General features: G+C 48.7%; 1 long non-coding RNA gene across 1 annotated transcript in view; it reads right to left on the bottom strand.

Moving 5' to 3' along the window:
• Window positions 1–18,928, bottom strand: part of LOC142488618 (uncharacterized) — a 48,393-nt gene that overhangs the window by 9,280 nt on the left and 20,185 nt on the right. The window lies entirely within an intron of this gene.

An 18,928-nucleotide genomic window follows, 5' to 3' on the forward strand; every position in this document is an offset into this window, starting at 1 on the left:
AGAGTATAGCTTATTCTGAGAGACTTCCAACTCTACGCAATTGCGAACCTCTTGCTGAGAGACTCTAATCTCTTTCAGTGCCTCCTCATACTTCTGTTTCAGGTTAGCAATCATTTTGTCAGACTTGCTCTGCTTTTCATCCATGGCAGCAACCGCAGTGTTTTCCCTTTCTAGACTAGTCGTCACCTCCTCTAACTCACTCCACAAGAGACACTCCGTTTTCTCCCAACCTGCCTACTCAAGTAAACCTGGCAGTATACATCTCTGTAACTCTTTGTTAGCCTCTTTCTCCAATTGTTCACGGAGAAGGTCACAGTCCTGCCTGGCAGTTTGCATCTTCAGGGCTGGTCAAGGGATCATCACTTATTGGTTCTAGCTCTGCTCTCCTTGTACGGTTTGTTAAGGGTTTATTACGGTCCAGATAGACATTTGTGTGGTGTACCCGACTTCTGCCTTGGGCCTTCTGGAGATTCTGTTCTTCCAGAGACGAATCATCCATTCCCTCTAGGCTGCAGGAAAATCCATCTCCTGGCTTCCTATCAAATCTGTATCACACACTAAATTCTCTTCTACACTTTTAAAACTTTACACTTCTTCCCTGCCTTACATCACAGCGCTAATTTCTCGCTATACACCATCCCCACTCTTGCCTTCTGCTCAAGGATATCTTCCCTCTACACCTTTTGTTTCTAAAGCCCTCTTCCGCCTTAAACCTTTTTCACTGACTGACCCACACCTCTGGAATACCCTTCCCTCAATATCTGACTAGCACCCTCTCTATCCACCTTTAAGACCCTTCTTAAAACACACCTCCTTAACAAAGCATATGAGTAGCACCGTGGCTGATACTTTACACCTTAGGCCAGCGGTGCGCAAACTGTGGGGCGCGACCCCCAGGGGGGGCACGAGACTGCCGACGGGGGGCGCGGGGTTTACAGAGGCCCCGCGCGCTTCCCGAAGGCACTTAAATTAAGTGCCGGGGGAGCAGCAGGGCCTCTGTAAACCATACTTACCCGTGGCTCCGGCGGCTTCCTCCCGGCGTCGCCATGGCAACGCGGCGTCAAATTGACGCTGCGAGGTCATGTGACGTCACGTTGCTATGGCAACGTGACGTCATTACGCCGGAGCGAGGGTAAGTTGGGGTTGGGGGGGGCACGGGAGTGAGGGGACAGCCGGCAGGGGGGCGCAGGGAAAAAAGTTTGCGCCCCCCTGCCTTAGGCTGCGCTTATAGTGCTGGCAACGTCGCCCGAAAACAAATGTATTGCCGCCGTCGCGTGCGCTTATAGTAAGCGCGACGGCAGCAACACAAAATTTGGAAGCCGGTCAAATTTGATTTTTCAGAGGCTGTCGCCACATGTGACAGCCTCTGAACCAATCAATGACCTGGTCGCCTGCGATGTCGCCGCAAAGTGAATGACAACTTTTGCTAGCGGCGACGGGTGACATCACCTGTCACGTTGCCGTCGCGCGCATTATAAGCACGGCCTTATACATAAACCTTAGCCCCTTACAGATGCACTTACCAGAGCACCTTCGTACTGTCTCTGCTTACTAATTCCATTGAAAGATCTTCGGAGCAGGGACTCCTTTTCCTAAATGTCATTTTTATGTCTGATGCACTTCTTCCCACTATGTGTTATTTGTATTATTTGTTATTTATATGATTGTCACGTGTATTACTGCTGTGAAGCGCTATGTACATTAATGGCGCTATATAAATAAAGATATACATACCTACATTACCTTAGCACTAGTAACCGCTAAGTAATTAAGGGATTAACCCCTTCTGCAACCCTACCAGGAGGCCTAACCACCCACCCTAGGGTGACTACAATCTTCACCCACCCCCTCTACCACCAACAAACTGGGTACTGGTGGTTAAACCCTTCATTACCTTAGCAGTTAGCTACTAATGTAATAAAGCTCTGCTTTTATTTTATATTTGTTACATAGGATTGAAGCAGGGAGTCTCCAGGGCTGAACCACATTACTTTCAGCTGCAGTGCCCCCATCTTCCCCAGGTACAGGCCCCAGCATTGGGTGTCAATATCTCTTGCAAGTTTAAATGTCCCAGTCGAGGGGGCTGTGACACAGTACATTTAAAATTTGCATAAGATACCGGCACCCAATATAGAGGCCTGTACCTTAGGAATTATGGGGCCCACGGATCTGAAATTAATGCGGTCCAGCTCTGGAAACCCCCTGCTTCAATCCTATGTACTAAAAATAAAAACACTGCAATCGCCTGTAAGAGCTGTACATAGAGAGGGATCACTTCTCTCTCCTCTCTCTGTGTAGCTCTTCCAGACTGGTGGAGGAAAATAGTAAGTGCAGGTCATTTAGCTTGTAAAGCAACTACAAAATCGAATAGTATGGCACTATTTTTAATAAATGGTATAGAAGTTGCTATTTGCAATAGAGAATAACATTTTTCACAAGTTTCCTACTGCGAGCTATGAACATGCCAACACGATCAATTTTGCAATTACAAAATCGAAGCTACTAGAATACGCCCCTAAGACTTTATCTGCAATTTCTTTGGCCATGTTGTGGCACCATCAGTTGTAGCATTTGTAGAAATGTTCTTCTTCCTGTCTGCCTTTTCCTGTCTTTGAGACTTAGTTGCCCTGTTGACTGTAGCCCTCTAAATATTTTTCCATAGATATTTCGAAATAAGACAGAGAACTGAAAATAGGAGCTGTGTCAGAGACTAGAAATAAGTGTTCATTGTGTCTTGATTGTGATCTTGACTTTCTATTGCATTGTACCTTACAAGCCCTTAGGAGTCAGACCATTTCTTGTTGCTTTATAACCCAGGGACACTGGGAATGTGGCCATTCAAAGAGCTGGTGTCATTGCTCTGTCCAGACTAGAGCAGATAGGCTTCAGGCTGTCTGATGTACAGTATAGGTTATAAAGTTTCCTCTTCCTTCTTTTCAAAGTAATATTTTTATTTTTCATTTGAACACAGCAGCAGTGTCCTGGAATATTGACAGATCTCCTCCAGAGGAGCCCCATAGGAATCTACAAAGAGTAGTGAAACGCATAGGGCGGCATCAGAGGTGAACTACCAGAGTGGACAAGCCCAGCTGACACTCTGCAGTCCCATTTTGTGTTTGCGCAGACCAGACAGATCTCTGGAGAGTTGCTGTAGGTAGAGAGGATCCACACCACAACAGACTAGCAGCACTGTTCCAGCAGTTAGCTGATCTCTTCTGGACCCCTCTTGAGTGTCCTACATAGATGATTCCCACATTTGTTCGGGAGTTTTTAACTGTATTATCTCATTTGTTGTTAGTAAAATTGATTTGCACCATGTATTTTCCTCCAAAGATAACAGGCAGCCTCAGAGAGCCTAGTATGCTGCGCTATCTTGCGCTGCACAGTGGGGTTGCCTGCGTGTCATGACTGTGCGTTAGGCACGGCCAGCTCTGCTCCACACTTGGACTCTGGGAAACGGAGGGGTCAAGATTTCCCTCCAATCGATTCGGCCCATGAGCCAGCATGAATAGTGGCGTTACACGGTGCAAAACCGTAATCTACCTGTAAGTAGTTTTTAAATTAAACTTTGTAATGTTGAACTAGTAAAATGCAATTTTTTTGCCCCTTTTTTCAATTTGCTCAGATGTGAAGAAGTATTTATATATAATGTTTTATATTTTTACTATGAACATAGTAAGAAAAAGTTTTGAAGGGTTTTCACAATCTGTAACCAATCTTTGTTTGCTGTAAGATTACTTGTTGATTTCACAGGTTAATTGTGTATTAGCTATTATAATTTTGCCCTTTGTTTGTAAAACACCTGTTAGAAAAACAAAGAAAATTGTGTGGCAATAAATGCGCAATAAGCATGCATTTCACTTCACCCTTTCAAAATAAATATATACTGTGTAGTATTGTCAGGGTCGCCTAGACCTCCTGCCTAGCCATAGCTTCCTTGTCCACTGGGTGTGCTGCTGCCTTCTGTTGGCTCTGGGTTCCTCTGTCTGTCTGTCTTCTTGTTGCTCCTGTCTCTGTCCTTATAGCTTGCTTCCTGTCTGTTGTTTTTGCCTTTGCTTGATGTCAGACTCCTTATGCACATGCTTCTGATTCCTGATTTGTTTCTGTACCTGTACCTGTATTATAGAAGTCTGTTCACAGTAAAAGCCCTTGCTGGTAATCTGGCTTGTCCCTGTTTGTTCCTGTTCTCAGTCCCTGCCCCCAGACCTGTCCTGTCCCGCCTGTCCTGTTCCAGTCTCCTCGTTGCCGACCTCTGCTCGTTACCTGACTTCGCTACCTGCCGCCTGCCTCGGACCCCTGCTTGTTACCTGACTTCGCTACCTGCCGCCTGCCTCGGACCTCTGCTTGTTACCTGACTTCGCTACCTGCCGCCTGCCTCGGACCCCTGCTTGTGACCCCTACTTCGCTTCCTGCTGTTCCGGCCACCGAGATCCTACCCGCCACAGGAGTCTCCCGTGACAAGTATATACCTGGCACATTGTGGATCGGGTATACAGAAGATTGGGAAGGGCTGGGATTGACCCGGCGGTCTTGGTACATGTTGGAACCAATGACAAAGTTAGAGAAAGATGGATGGCCCTAAAAAATGATTTCAGGGATCTAGGCCAAAAGCTTAAGGCAATGACCTCCAAGGTAGTATTTTATGAAATACTACCAGTGCCATGCGCTACCGCAGGGAGACAGTCAGAGATTAGGAAGGTTAATGCATGGCTAAGAAAGTGGTGTAGGAAGAAGGGTTTGGGGTTTTTAGAGCACTAGGACTCCTTTTCAGACAGGTTTTTGGGGGTGCTTAAAGACAATTATATGACCAAAATTATTGAGGAACCAACCAGGAGACGGGCAGTACTGGACTTGGTAATATTAAACAATGAAGAAGTAATAGAAAATATTCAAGTCCTGGAACATTTGGGTAACAGTGATCATAATATGGTCTCATTTGAAATAAATTATCAAAAAACAGATTACTTGGGTTCAACAAAGACCTTAAACTTACATTGGGATGAGGTTTTTGCAAGGAAAATGTAGAAGATAAATGAGCTGTCTAAAACATTGTTAGAAAAGCACACTTATCAGTGTATAGCATTGGGTAATAAGTATAAAAGAAATAAGTCAAAACCAATGTGGCTAAATAAACAGGTAGGGGAGGAAATGGAAAAGAAGAGGCAGTTGTTTAGATTCTTTTAGTCAGAAGGGACAGAGGCATCGTATCAGAATTATAAGGAATGTAACAAAAATTGCAAAGGGCAATCAAATTAGCAAAAATGGATAATGAAAAAAGGATTGCAGTAGAAAGTAAGATCAACCCTAAAAAGTTTTTTAAGTACCGTAATAACAAAAAAATGAGAAAAGAAGATATAGGACCCTTTCAGTGTGAGATGGGCAGGCAGATTATTGGAGATAAGGGAAAAGCAGAGGTTCTTTGTCTCTGTGTTTACCAGGGAAGAATCATGTTCAATTGTAGTGCCGCAGGAGGAGATCACGACCTCCATATTAATGAACAATTGGTTAACTGAGGAAGAAGTTCATAAGCGAGTTGAAAAAATTAAAGTAAATAAGGCACCTGGCCCCCGATGGCATACATCCAAGAGTTCTCAAGGAGTTAAGCTCAGTAATAGCCAAACCATTATATTTAATATTCAAGGACTCCATTTCCACAGGCTCAGTACCACAAGATTGGCGTAAAGCAGATGTGGTGCCTATATTTAAAAAGGGAGCTAAATCCCAACCGGGAAATTACAGACCTGTAAGCCTGACTTCAATAGTGGGGAAACTACTTGAAGGTTTAATACGGGATAATATTCAGGAATACCTAATGGAAAACAAAATTATTAGTAATAGTCAGCATGGATTTATGAAGGATAGATCATGCCAAACTAACTTCATTTGTTTCTATGAGGAGGAAAGTAGGAATTTAGACCAGGGTAATGCAGTTGATGTGGTCTACTTAGATTTTGCAGAGGCTTTTGATACGGTTCCACACAAGAGGTTGGTGTACAAAATAAAGCAAATTGGACTCAGTAAAAATATATGCACCTGGATTGAAAACTGGTTGAAGGACAGACAACAGAGGGTTGTCATAAATGGAACCAAATGGAACTTTTTCAGTTTGGTCTAAAGTCGTGAGTGGAGTACCTCAGGGATCAGTACTGGGACCCCTGCTTTTTAATTTGTTTATTAATGACCTTGAGTTTGGCATCGAGAGCAAAGTCTCGATCTTTGCTGATGATACTAAATTATGTAAGGTAGTAGAATCAGAGCTGGATGTAATTTCTCTCCAGTTGGACTTGGAGAGACTGGAAACGTGGGCAGGTAAATGGCAGATGAGGTTTAATACAGATAAATGTAAGGTTATACATTTGGGAATCAAGATTAAATAGTCGACTTACAAATTAAATGGAGATATATTGGGGGAATCCTTGATGGAGAAGGATTTAGGAGTGCTTGTAGAAAGCAGGCTTAGCAATATTGCCCAAAGTCATGCAGTAGGTGCAAAGGCAAACAAGATTTTATCTTGCATTAAACGGGCAATGGATGTAAGGGAAGTAAACATAATTATGCCCCTTTACAAAGCATTTGTAGGACCAGGCCTGGAATATGAAGTACAATTTTGGGCACTACTCCTTAGAAAAGACATTATGGAACTAGAGGGAGTGCAGAGAAGAGCCACTAAATTAATAAAGGGGATGGTCAATCTACCTTATGAGGAGAGGCTAGCTAAATTAGATTTATTTACATTAGAAAAGAGGCATCTAAGAGGGGATTTGATAACTATATACAAATATATTCGGGGACAGTACAAGGAGCTTTCAAAAGAACTATTTATCCCAAGGGCAGTACAAAGGACTCTGGGCCATCCCTTGAGGTTGGAGGAAAGGAGATTTCACCAGCAACAAAGGAAAGGGTTCTTTACAGTAAGAACAGTTAAAATGTGGAATTCATTACCCATGGGGACTGTGATGGCAGATACAATAGATTTGTTCAAAAAAAGATTTGACATCTTTTTAGAAAGGAAAGGTATACAGGGATATTCAAAATAAGTAAACATGGGAAGGATGTTGATCCAGGGATTAATCCGATTTGCCAATTTTTGGAGTCAGGAAGGAATGTATTTTCCCCTTATGAGATATAATTGGATTATATGTCACTGTTTTTTTTTGTTTGCCTTCCTCTGGATCAATAAGTAAGTATAGATATAGGATAAAGTATCTGTTGTGTAAATGTAGCATACTGTAGGTTGATCTTGATATACCCATGTCTTTTTTCAACCATCTACTATGTAACTACTGTATAATTTTCAAGGACACATACAGTAACTTTTACTTTAGGGATAATAAAAACATAGTGTAACGGGTATTCCCCACCCAAGAGCATATGGTATGTGTGTGCGGGGAACCTAATGTTACCAGGTGTGGTGCTTTACCTGTTAGGCTCACAGGGGGCCTAAGCCTCCGCCACGGGGAGCCTGGGGCACGTAAAATAATAGGAGTAACCTCGTACTCGGTGCAGTGCCTCCACCTGCGATGGCTCCCACCAGAGGGGGAGTGATCCTCGCAGGACAATATATATATATCACACACACAGCATGTAAAACAACAAATAACTTTACTGTAGCAACCGTACTTAATCATATATATATCAACAGGTGTCCCTCTCTAGAGGAGACACTACTACTGCGTCTCGCAGGACGCTACCCCCTTTCACCGGGTGATCCCACCCCGTGTCCAGTAACCCCACACAATATGTCCTCCACCCGCAAGTGAGATAAATATATGTGTGACTGCGCAGCCACTATGTCTTATATGAATCGATGGTATAGTTGGTGCACTTGTAGATTACCTGCGGAGCACTCCAGTGCCCGGGCCTGCCAAGGAGCTTCACAAAGGATCCTGATGACGAGGGAATACAGGAACTACCGTCCGGGGCAATCCCACCCGGATGGCTGCTGCAGCCGCAGCGGAGGTCTGAGCCCAAACCTCTGGATGGACGCGCAGCGTCCGCTGTGTCCCTAACTGACTCTGGATAATAAGGGGCACGGTCCCTAACCTGGGGCCTGTCCCTGAATAACACTACACTACTGGTGGCTCAGGGCTATCTGGGGCCTAGGGGGCTGCTGGCCTAGTGCAGGGAGTCACTGACTCCTGCACCCTACCTCCTTCCCCTAGCTGCTCCTGACGCCGACTGACTAACGTGCTCCAAGCCCGCGAAATGTATCCAATCTCCCATGCAGGGAGATACTGTAGCCCTATTGGCTCCCTGGGGTCATGTGGGGTGCTCCTAGGCTCATGGGATATGTAGTCCCTTCTCTAGAGCCCTCTCTCTATTGGGCAGCGTTCGCGCGGTCTATCTGCGCATGCGCAATGTCCCTGGCTGGGCGCCGCATGCGCTCGGGAGCCGCCGGGGACCTCCGGAGCACCGGAGTGCTCCCTGCTTGGCCCCCACCCACCAGAAGTGCCAGCGGGTCTATCAAGTGACCCCCGACAGCGGAGGTAAGAGGAGAGGGGGTCGCGGCACAAAAGGGGACCTGGCTACATCCTCCACCTGGTAAAAAACCCCAATGTCCTCGCTTAGGATACATAACTCAACAATGTACAGAAATTATATAATAAAAATGCAATTCGATCATATAACTGAGCACATTCGCATTGACTTTATACGATGTTGCATAATTCTGTGAGCATCACAATCACAGATTGGATTTTGCTCCGAGACCACTGCTGAGCCTCATAATGGGGTGCCCCAATTTGATCATTGGTTACCCGATTTGGAGGGTACCTGACTCTTTGGCTCCTTCGGAGCTGTTCTTCTACAACTTCCTCTGGGGAGTAATAAACACAGTCCTGAGGCTCAGCCTCTTCCCTTGAGGGGAGAATTGTCTCTGGACAGTCTCTGTTTGGCACAAAGCACGGGCTCTGTGGATCCAAAGGCTGGCCTGTTGGGGCCACCTTAGTAGGCGTTGGCCTACGGGGCCCTTTACCTGTAGCTCCTCCGGGAGATGCCCCTTCTGTGGAGTAGTCCCTTTGAGAGGGTCCTTCCATAGGGTCTTCAGGAGTTTCAGAGTGGTTTTGTTATTGACAGTCTCTTTACCCATCTCTGATAAGTCGGACTCACCGTTGAGCGGTGTGGCCAGTATTTCTGCTTCCTCATCTCCCACTTGTGGAATGGGGAGAAGATGGTTACGGTGCCATACCTTTACCCGGCCTTCAGTGTCTTTGATGCGATAGACCGGGAGGCCAGGCATCTGAGATTCTATTTCATATACCCCGTCTCTCCATCGGTCGGCCAATTTGTGTTTTCCTGGGACTCCCAGATTTCGAAGCAACACAGCGTCTCCAGGACGAAGCTCCCGATATTTGACCTTATGGTCATATCGCCTTTTATTGCAGTCAGCTTAGCTGTAGATTTCTCAGCCTGTTGGTACGCCTGTGGCAAGCTGTCTTTGAGTCGTTGCACGTATTTGAAATGGGTAGCGTTGTGTATCCCATCCGTCGATACGCGAAGGCGTACATCTACTGGCAGTCTCGCCTCTCGTCCGAACATGAGGAAGTAGGGCGAGAATCCAGTCGACTCGTGTCGGGTACAGTTGTACGCGTGAACCAAGGCCTCTACATGTCGACTCCATTCAGTCTTCTGAGCACTCTGTAGAGTTCTGAGCATGTCCAGTAAGGTTCGATAAAATCGTTCGGGCAATGCATCTCCCTCGGGATGGTACGGTGTTGTTCGTGATTTAGCGATGTTCAGCATTTTGAGCAGTTCTCGGATCAGAGTGTTCTCAAAATCCCGACCTTGATCGGAGTGAAGGCAGTTTGGAAGACCGTAGTGCACGAAGTACTTCTCCCATAATATTTTTGCCACCGTGATAGCTTTCTGGTCTTTAGTGGGGAAGGCCTGGGCATACGGGTGTAATGGTCCGTGATGACCAGCACGTTGCATATTCCTCGGCTATCAGGTTCAATGCACAGAAAGTCCATACACACAAGATCCATGGGGCCAGAACTCTTCAGATGGCCCATGGGTGCTGCTCTGGTGGGCAGGGTCTTGCGTTGTATACACCGAGTACAACGGCGACAATGGCGTTCTACGGCCTCTCGCAACTTGGGCCAGAAAAAGCGGTCTCGGACCAACCCAAAGGTCTTCTCCACACCAAGATGTCAATGTTCATCATGTAGGGACTTTAATACCATGTATTGCAAGTTCTTAGGGAGGACTAGTTGTCGTCTATCCGGGTGGTTGTGGTATTGCACCACCCGATAGAGTAAGCAGTTATCGATTTCAAATTTGTCCACTTCCCGCATGAGCGAGGCAACCAAGTCGTTGGGAGCACGCTTCAGAAGGGCTGGATTCTTCTTTTCAACGGCTTGCCTAATGATATTAAAGACAGGATCTCGTATTTGGTAGTCTACCAGATCTTTCCACCGTAGCACTTTGTCATGAGTTATGTTCATCCCTTTTGGATCGCAGTAGGCGGCTGGGACAGCCTGCGACTGGCATCCCAAAGAATCCACAACCCGTAATTCTGAGAAGGCCACTTGATCATTTACGATGGCGGCAGTGCTACACATAGCTCGCACCCCTGGTCCTGGGAGTTCTTCCCATTCCTCATCATCTTGAGTAGCACTTAGCCCTGGCCGCCTGGAGAGGGCGTCAGCCCCGACATTCAAGGGTCCCGGCTTATACTTCAGGGAGAATCGGTAATTGTTCAGAGCTGCCAGACATCGGTGTCCTGCTGCATCCAATTTGGCCGAGGTATTGATGTACGTGAGGGGATTGTTATCCGTCCTTACCTCAAACGTAACACTGTAAAGGTAATCGTGGAGCTTCTCGGTGATCGCCCACTTGAGAGCCAGGAACTCCAACTTGTGGACGGGGTATTTCTGTTCACTGGGTGTCAGACTGCGGCTGATGTAGGCTACAGGCCGAAGGCCCTCGGGGTGCTTCTGGTGCAGGACGGCACCCAGTCCATTGAGACTGGCATCCACATGCAGAACGTATGGTTGTTTGGGATCAGCATACGCAAGCACCGGCGCTTCGGTCAGACACTTCTTCAATTTCAGAAAGGCCTGTTCACACTCAGATGTCCATTTATCGCCAAACGGCTGACGGGCCGATACGGCCTTCCTTCCTGTATCTTCGGGGTATATCTTCAACAAATTGTTTAGGGGTTTATCTCTACTAGAGTACCATTCCACGAAGCGACGGTAATACCCACAGAACCCGAGGAAGGATCGTAGTTCTGTGACATTCTCGGGACGCGGCCAGTTCACGACCGCTTCTACTTTGGCTGGGTCGGTGGCGATGCCTTGAGCAGACACAATGTGCCCCACGTAGGTCACCGAGGTGTGACAAAACCGGCACTTGTCTAGGGACAATTTCAACCCTTCCTTCCCAAGACGGTCTATCACTTTAAGCAGCCTCTCTTCGTGCTCTTCCAGAGTCCTTCCAAAGACAATGATGTCGTCCAGGTAGACAAGACACTCCCAAGCGTTCATGTCCCCAATAGTCTTCTCCATCAGTCGTTGGAAGGTAGCAGGGGCCCCACATATACCTTGGGGCATACGTGTAAATTGGTAGAACCCCAGGGGACAGACGAAGGCTGTTTTCTCCTGATCCTCTGCATTCATGGGTACCTGATAGTACCCGGATCGTAGATCAAGCACGCTGAACCATTGGCTTCCGTTCAGAGCATTCAGGATCTCTTCAATGCGAGGAAGGTTGTACTGGTCCGGTATCGTACGATTGTTCAAGGTTCGATAGTCGACACACAGTCGTACGAACCTGTTCTTTTTCCTCACCACCACTATGGGAGAGACGTAAGGGCTCCGTGACTCCATCAAATCCCAGCGGTCTCCATTTCTTGCAAGACGTTCCTCACATCGTCCACATCCGTAGGGGCGATGCGACGAGAGCGTTCCCGGATCGGAGTGGCATCACTCAGTCTAATGGCATGTTGAGCGCTGTGACTGCACCCCACATCCATCTCACTCGTGGAGAATACAGTCCGTCATTTATTCAACTGGGTTGTCAGCCGCTCTTTCCACTCCGTTGGCAACGTTGACTCGCCGAAGTTGAAGTCTAACTCGACTAATCGCTCATCCACTGCAGCAGCGTTCACCTGAGACGTTGTTTCTACAGGGCTAACCGTATATATGCAACCCAGACTCTGTCTGGCATCAAGATCCATCGGGAATGGGGAGATGTTCTGCACATATACGTAAGTTCGTAGAGGGATTTTAGTCGTCCACTCCCTTACTTCGGGTAGTACCCTATACCCTCTCTGAACTTCTTCCTCGGGGGTACTCTCCAGAGAGAAGAGCTGATCGTTCTCATCTCGCTCGGGATAACAGCACCAGATGGCCATCCATTGCACTCCCCCTGGTAATATGGTCGTCAGTCCACGTTGGCGATTGTAGAGATCCCCGTGACGCTCCAATGCATATACCCGGTTGCACTCCTCTCGTAAGACGGGGTCTAGGAGCGAATTGGCCAGCGGCAACTCGTTGGTCTCTTTCAGGTATGCTCTGATTACAGCTTGTACTATATCAGTGTTGGTTCCCAAGATGATCGGATGCTTACACTGGTCTTGGGGCTCCGGGCATACCATTGTCGCTACATGCATGGGGTTTTTCTTGACGGTGTTCAGTTGGAGTATTTCCAGTTGAACCCTTACAATCCCATCGATGGGGTAGTCTTCATTACTTAACCCCCTAACCTTCATATGTTCGGCCAACCTCAGGGGGCAGTGTCTAAGGTGCTGGTCATAGAACTTGCGGTATATAATGGTCACTTGTAATCCCGTGTCCAGTAGGGCCGATGCGTAGATCCCTTCCAGTATAACAGGCACGATGGCCGCGGGGCCTACTTGACTGTAAGCTTCCCTTGGTGAGGCGTCATCACTGGGGCCGGAGTCAGAAGGGGCATCTTCGGTTCCAGAAGGAGGGGGTTCTGGGTCAGACGCTGCCATTTGTACGCGGCAGACCATTGACCGGGCTGATTTTCCTCTATCGGGAGTTTTTTCCTCTGGAGGATCCCCCCTCTCTGGACAGTTACTGGAAAAGTGGCCCTTCTTACCGCAGTTATAGCACACAACCTCGCGGCATTCTGGACGAACCCTGTGACGGGGAAGGTGGTCTGTCGGAGGGTATTGACTTGTACCCCTTGGACGAGGCGGCAGACTCTTCCTTCTTCTCCATAGAGCACTTTCCCTTTGAGACGGAGGGGCTCTTGGATTTTGCGGTAGAGTGTAACAAAGCATGTGCCTCCTGAATTTTCACCTGGCGCAGCAACCCGGTGAACATAGGGGGACTCCCGTCCATTATTTTGCTGCAGAGCATATTGGCTATGGGGTGAGTGGGGCTTGATCCCCGCAGGTACTGCTTACTAAGCGCCTCATCCATCCCAGAGGCAGGAATCAGCTTACGATTGAGTAGGATTCCCAAGACCAATTGCAGGCGGTGTATAAAGGCCGACAAGTCCTCTCCCTCCTTCTGATAGAGTTTGTAGTACTTCGTCCAGATCGCTCCTTCATCTTCTGCTAGTCCGTACGCTTCCAGCAGGAATTCCACCATCTCCAACGCTGTCAACTCTGGATGTTGGTCCCTGTGGATGGTTACAATGGCAGAAGCGGGAGGCTTGAGACACTCCATGATACGCTGCCTTTTTACTGTGTCAGTGCATGACCATTTATCTACGACTTTTAATGCATTCTCCCTCCAAAGGTCTATCCCTTTCTCCCCCTGTGGTAGTGGAAGTACTCCCGAGAAGGCTTTGAGTTTCCGGTAGCTTTGGGACTGGGAGGCTATGGTGATGGCTTCTACGAATTGGGGTAGCGTCACTCCCATTGCGGAACCTTCATTAGTTACCCTCTCTCTGATAGGCCAAGAGTTCACCTCGTGGGGTGCAGGGGCTGGTGGAGAGGGTGGACTGTCAGCCCAACTAGTGGCTCCCGTGAGAGCGCTTGGAGTAAAGGAGACTTTGACACTGGTGCAGTTGGTGTCCAAGTACTGGTGGACGGTTCATCTGAAGCCTGAGGAGGGACCCTTGATGAAAACAATTCCCGTATTACTTGTAATTCCGATTATATAAGGGGGTAGCCTTCTGGCGGGCACCCGGGGGCTACTAGAGTGTTTGGGGCCGTCTGTTGGCACATGTACCGCCCCACAGTGAATAGTATGGCGCTCCAATAAAAAGTAGGGTCGAACACCCTGCCCCGGTACCATACTTTATCTGACCCTAGGAGCTCCCTCAGCGAGTTCCGGATGTCGTTCTCCGCCACTAACGCCACCTACGGCCACAACGTAACTAGGGGGCTCCAGGACGGAGATGGCTCATGCATGGACCTCTTGACGTGAGGAAATTACCATGTTGCTGATCTCTTATGATACTGGTTTGAATAGGGCACCCCAGGTCTGAATCTCAGCAGCGCCTCCAAATGTAACGGGTATTCCCCCACCCAAGAGCATATGGTATGTGTGTGCGGGGAACCTAATGTTACCAGGTGTGGTGCTTTACCTGTTAGGCTCACAGGGGGCCTAAGCCTCCACCACGGGGAGCCTGGGGCACATACAATAAAAGGAGTAACCTCGTACTCGGTGCAGTGCCTCCACCTGCGATGGCTCCCACCAGAGGGGGAGTGATCCTCGCAGGACAATATATATATATCACACACACAGCATGTAAAACAGCCAATAACTTTACTGTAGCAACCGTACTTAATCATATATATATCAACAGGTGTCCCTCTCTAGAGGAGACACTACAACTGCGTCTCGCAGGACGCTACCCCCTTTCACCGGGTGATCCCACCCCGTGTCCAGTAACCCCACACAATATGTCCTCCACCCGCAAGTGAGATAAATATATGTGTGACTGCGCAGCCACTATGTCTTATATGAATAAATGTTATAGTTGGTGCACTTGTAGATTACCTGCCGAGCACTCCAGTGCCCGGGCCTGCCAAGGAGCTTCACAAAGGATCCTGATGACGAGGGCTGCTGGCCTAGTGCAGGGAGTCACTGACTCCTGCACCCTACCTCCTTCCCCTAGCTGCTCTTGACGCCGACTGACTAACGTGCTCCAAGCCCGTGAAATGTATCCAATCTCCCTTGCAGGGAGATGCTGTAGCCCTATTGGCTCCCTGGGGTCATGTGGGGCGCTCCTAGGCTCATGGGATATGTAGTCCCTTCTCTAGAGCCCTCTCTCTATTGGGCAGCGTTCGCGCGGTCTATCTGCGCATGCGCAATGTCCCTGGCTGGCCGCCGCATCCGGGGACTCACTGCGCATGCGCAAAGTTGCGCAACATGGCGGCGCCCTGATCGGGAGCCGCCGGGGACCCCCGGAGCACCAGAGTGCTCCCTGCTCAGCCCCCACCCTCCAGAAGTGCCGGCGGGTCTATCGAGTGACCCCCGGCAGCGGAGGTAAGTGGAGAGGGGGTCGCGGCACAAAAAGGGGACCTGGCTACAATAGTCTAATGTGTGATCAGTGGACCAACTCAAAGATAAATTGGTTTTATTTTACCTGATACTGTATTTGGAAGCTATTTGGAAACAGTTTAATGTAATAACTTATTGTACTAGATCCTTGTTTATAGCATGATATACTGTATTTTCTTAAAAGCTATGTATTTATTTCTGACTAGCCGTTCTTGAAAATGGAGTGAATCACTTGTAAGTAGTATAGTAAGTCAAATAACATGATTTTCACATTGATATCAGAAAAAAAACGGAAACTATTTTGACCTCTTTATTTCATTTTACCTGTAATTTAAGGCTGAGTCCATGGTAACTGCAGTCGTGCGGAAGCGCGCTGAGGCTGAGAGAAAGTGGGTGCTTTCCCTGGCCTTAGTTCGCGCGCCATCCGGGGGCGTGTCGGGGGGCGGGCCAGTGACGTCACGGAGCTGGTTCGCCCTCATTGGACAGTTACTGGAAAAGTGGCCCTTCTTACCGCAGTTATAGCACACAACCTCGCGGCATTCTGGACGAACCCTGTGACGGGGAAGGTGGTCTGTCGGAGGGTATTGACTTGTACCCCTTGGACGAGGCGGCAGACTCTTCCTTCTTCTCCATAGAGCACTTTCCCTTTGAGACGGAGGGGCTCTTGGATTTTGCGGTAGAGTGTAACAAAGCATGTGCCTCCTGAATTTTCACCTGGCGCAGCAACCCGGTGAACATAGGGGGACTCCCGTCCATTATTTTGCTGCAGAGCATATTGGCTATGGGGTGAGTGGGGCTTGATCCCCGCAGGTACTGCTTACTAAGCGCCTCATCCATCCCAGAGGCAGGAATCAGCTTACGATTGAGTAGGATTCCCAAGACCAATTGCAGGCGGTGTATAAAGGCCGACAAGTCCTCTCCCTCCTTCTGATAGAGTTTGTAGTACTTCGTCCAGATCGCTCCTTCATCTTCTGCTAGTCCGTACGCTTCCAGCAGGAATTCCACCATCTCCAACGCTGTCAACTCTGGATGTTGGTCCCTGTGGATGGTTACAATGGCAGAAGCGGGAGGCTTGAGACACTCCATGATACGCTGCCTTTTTACTGTGTCAGTGCATGACCATTTATCTACGACTTTTAATGCATTCTCCCTCCAAAGGTCTATCCCTTTCTCCCCCTGTGGTAGTGGAAGTACTCCCGAGAAGGCTTTGAGTTTCCGGTAGCTTTGGGACTGGGAGGCTATGGTGATGGCTTCTACGAATTGGGGTAGCGTCACTCCCATTGCGGAACCTTCATTAGTTACCCTCTCTCTGATAGGCCAAGAGTTCACCTCGTGGGGTGCAGGGGCTGGTGGAGAGGGTGGACTGTCAGCCCAACTAGTGGCTCCCGTGAGAGCGCTTGGAGTAAAGGAGACTTTGACACTGGTGCAGTTGGTGTCCAAGTACTGGTGGACGGTTCATCTGAAGCCTGAGGAGGGACCCTTGATGAAAACAATTCCCGTATTACTTGTAATTCCGATTATATAAGGGGGTAGCCTTCTGGCGGGCACCCGGGGGCTACTAGAGTGTTTGGGGCCGTCTGTTGGCACATGTACCGCCCCACAGTGAATAGTATGGCGCTCCAATAAAAAGTAGGGTCGAACACCCTGCCCCGGTACCATACTTTATCTGACCCTAGGAGCTCCCTCAGCGAGTTCCGGATGTCGTTCTCCGCCACTAACGCCACCTACGGCCACAACGTAACTAGGGGGCTCCAGGACGGAGATGGCTCATGCATGGACCTCTTGACGTGAGGAAATTACCATGTTGCTGATCTCTTATGATACTGGTTTGAATAGGGCACCCCAGGTCTGAATCTCAGCAGCGCCTCCAAATGTAACGGGTATTCCCCCACCCAAGAGCATATGGTATGTGTGTGCGGGGAACCTAATGTTACCAGGTGTGGTGCTTTACCTGTTAGGCTCACAGGGGGCCTAAGCCTCCACCACGGGGAGCCTGGGGCACATACAATAAAAGGAGTAACCTCGTACTCGGTGCAGTGCCTCCACCTGCGATGGCTCCCACCAGAGGGGGAGTGATCCTCGCAGGACAATATATATATATCACACACACAGCATGTAAAACAGCCAATAACTTTACTGTAGCAACCGTACTTAATCATATATATATCAACAGGTGTCCCTCTCTAGAGGAGACACTACAACTGCGTCTCGCAGGACGCTACCCCCTTTCACCGGGTGATCCCACCCCGTGTCCAGTAACCCCACACAATATGTCCTCCACCCGCAAGTGAGATAAATATATGTGTGACTGCGCAGCCACTATGTCTTATATGAATAAATGTTATAGTTGGTGCACTTGTAGATTACCTGCCGAGCACTCCAGTGCCCGGGCCTGCCAAGGAGCTTCACAAAGGATCCTGATGACGAGGGCTGCTGGCCTAGTGCAGGGAGTCACTGACTCCTGCACCCTACCTCCTTCCCCTAGCTGCTCTTGACGCCGACTGACTAACGTGCTCCAAGCCCGTGAAATGTATCCAATCTCCCTTGCAGGGAGATGCTGTAGCCCTATTGGCTCCCTGGGGTCATGTGGGGCGCTCCTAGGCTCATGGGATATGTAGTCCCTTCTCTAGAGCCCTCTCTCTATTGGGCAGCGTTCGCGCGGTCTATCTGCGCATGCGCAATGTCCCTGGCTGGCCGCCGCATCCGGGGACTCACTGCGCATGCGCAAAGTTGCGCAACATGGCGGCGCCCTGATCGGGAGCCGCCGGGGACCCCCGGAGCACCAGAGTGCTCCCTGCTCAGCCCCCACCCTCCAGAAGTGCCGGCGGGTCTATCGAGTGACCCCCGGCAGCGGAGGTAAGTGGAGAGGGGGTCGCGGCACAAAAAGGGGACCTGGCTACAATAGTCTAATGTGTGATCAGTGGACCAACTCAAAGATAAATTGGTTTTATTTTACCTGATACTGTATTTGGAAGCTATTTGGAAACAGTTTAATGTAATAACTTATTGTACTAGATCCTTGTTTATAGCATGATATACTGTATTTTCTTAAAAGCTATGTATTTATTTCTGACTAGCCGTTCTTGAAAATGGAGTGAATCACTTGTAAGTAGTATAGTAAGTCAAATAACATGATTTTCACATTGATATCAGAAAAAAAACGGAAACTATTTTGACCTCTTTATTTCATTTTACCTGTAATTTAAGGCTGAGTCCATGGTAACTGCAGTCGTGCGGAAGCGCGCTGAGGCTGAGAGAAAGTGGGTGCTTTCCCTGGCCTTAGTTCGCGCGCCATCCGGGGGCGTGTCGGGGGGCGGGCCAGTGACGTCACGGAGCTGGTTCGCCCTCATTGGGGCGAACCGCTCCCGTGACCGGCCCTGCGCTCCTGTGAGCGCCGAAACGAAAAAATTTTTAGGAGCTATGCCTTAGCACGCCTGCGGACGCGTGCGCGAGCCCCTGCTAAAGCCGCTTTCATTGCGGCTGCAGGGGCTCACTGACAAGCG

Source organism: Ascaphus truei, chromosome 2, assembly GCF_040206685.1.
Source record: "Ascaphus truei isolate aAscTru1 chromosome 2, aAscTru1.hap1, whole genome shotgun sequence".
Lineage (NCBI taxonomy): Eukaryota > Metazoa > Chordata > Amphibia > Anura > Ascaphidae > Ascaphus > Ascaphus truei.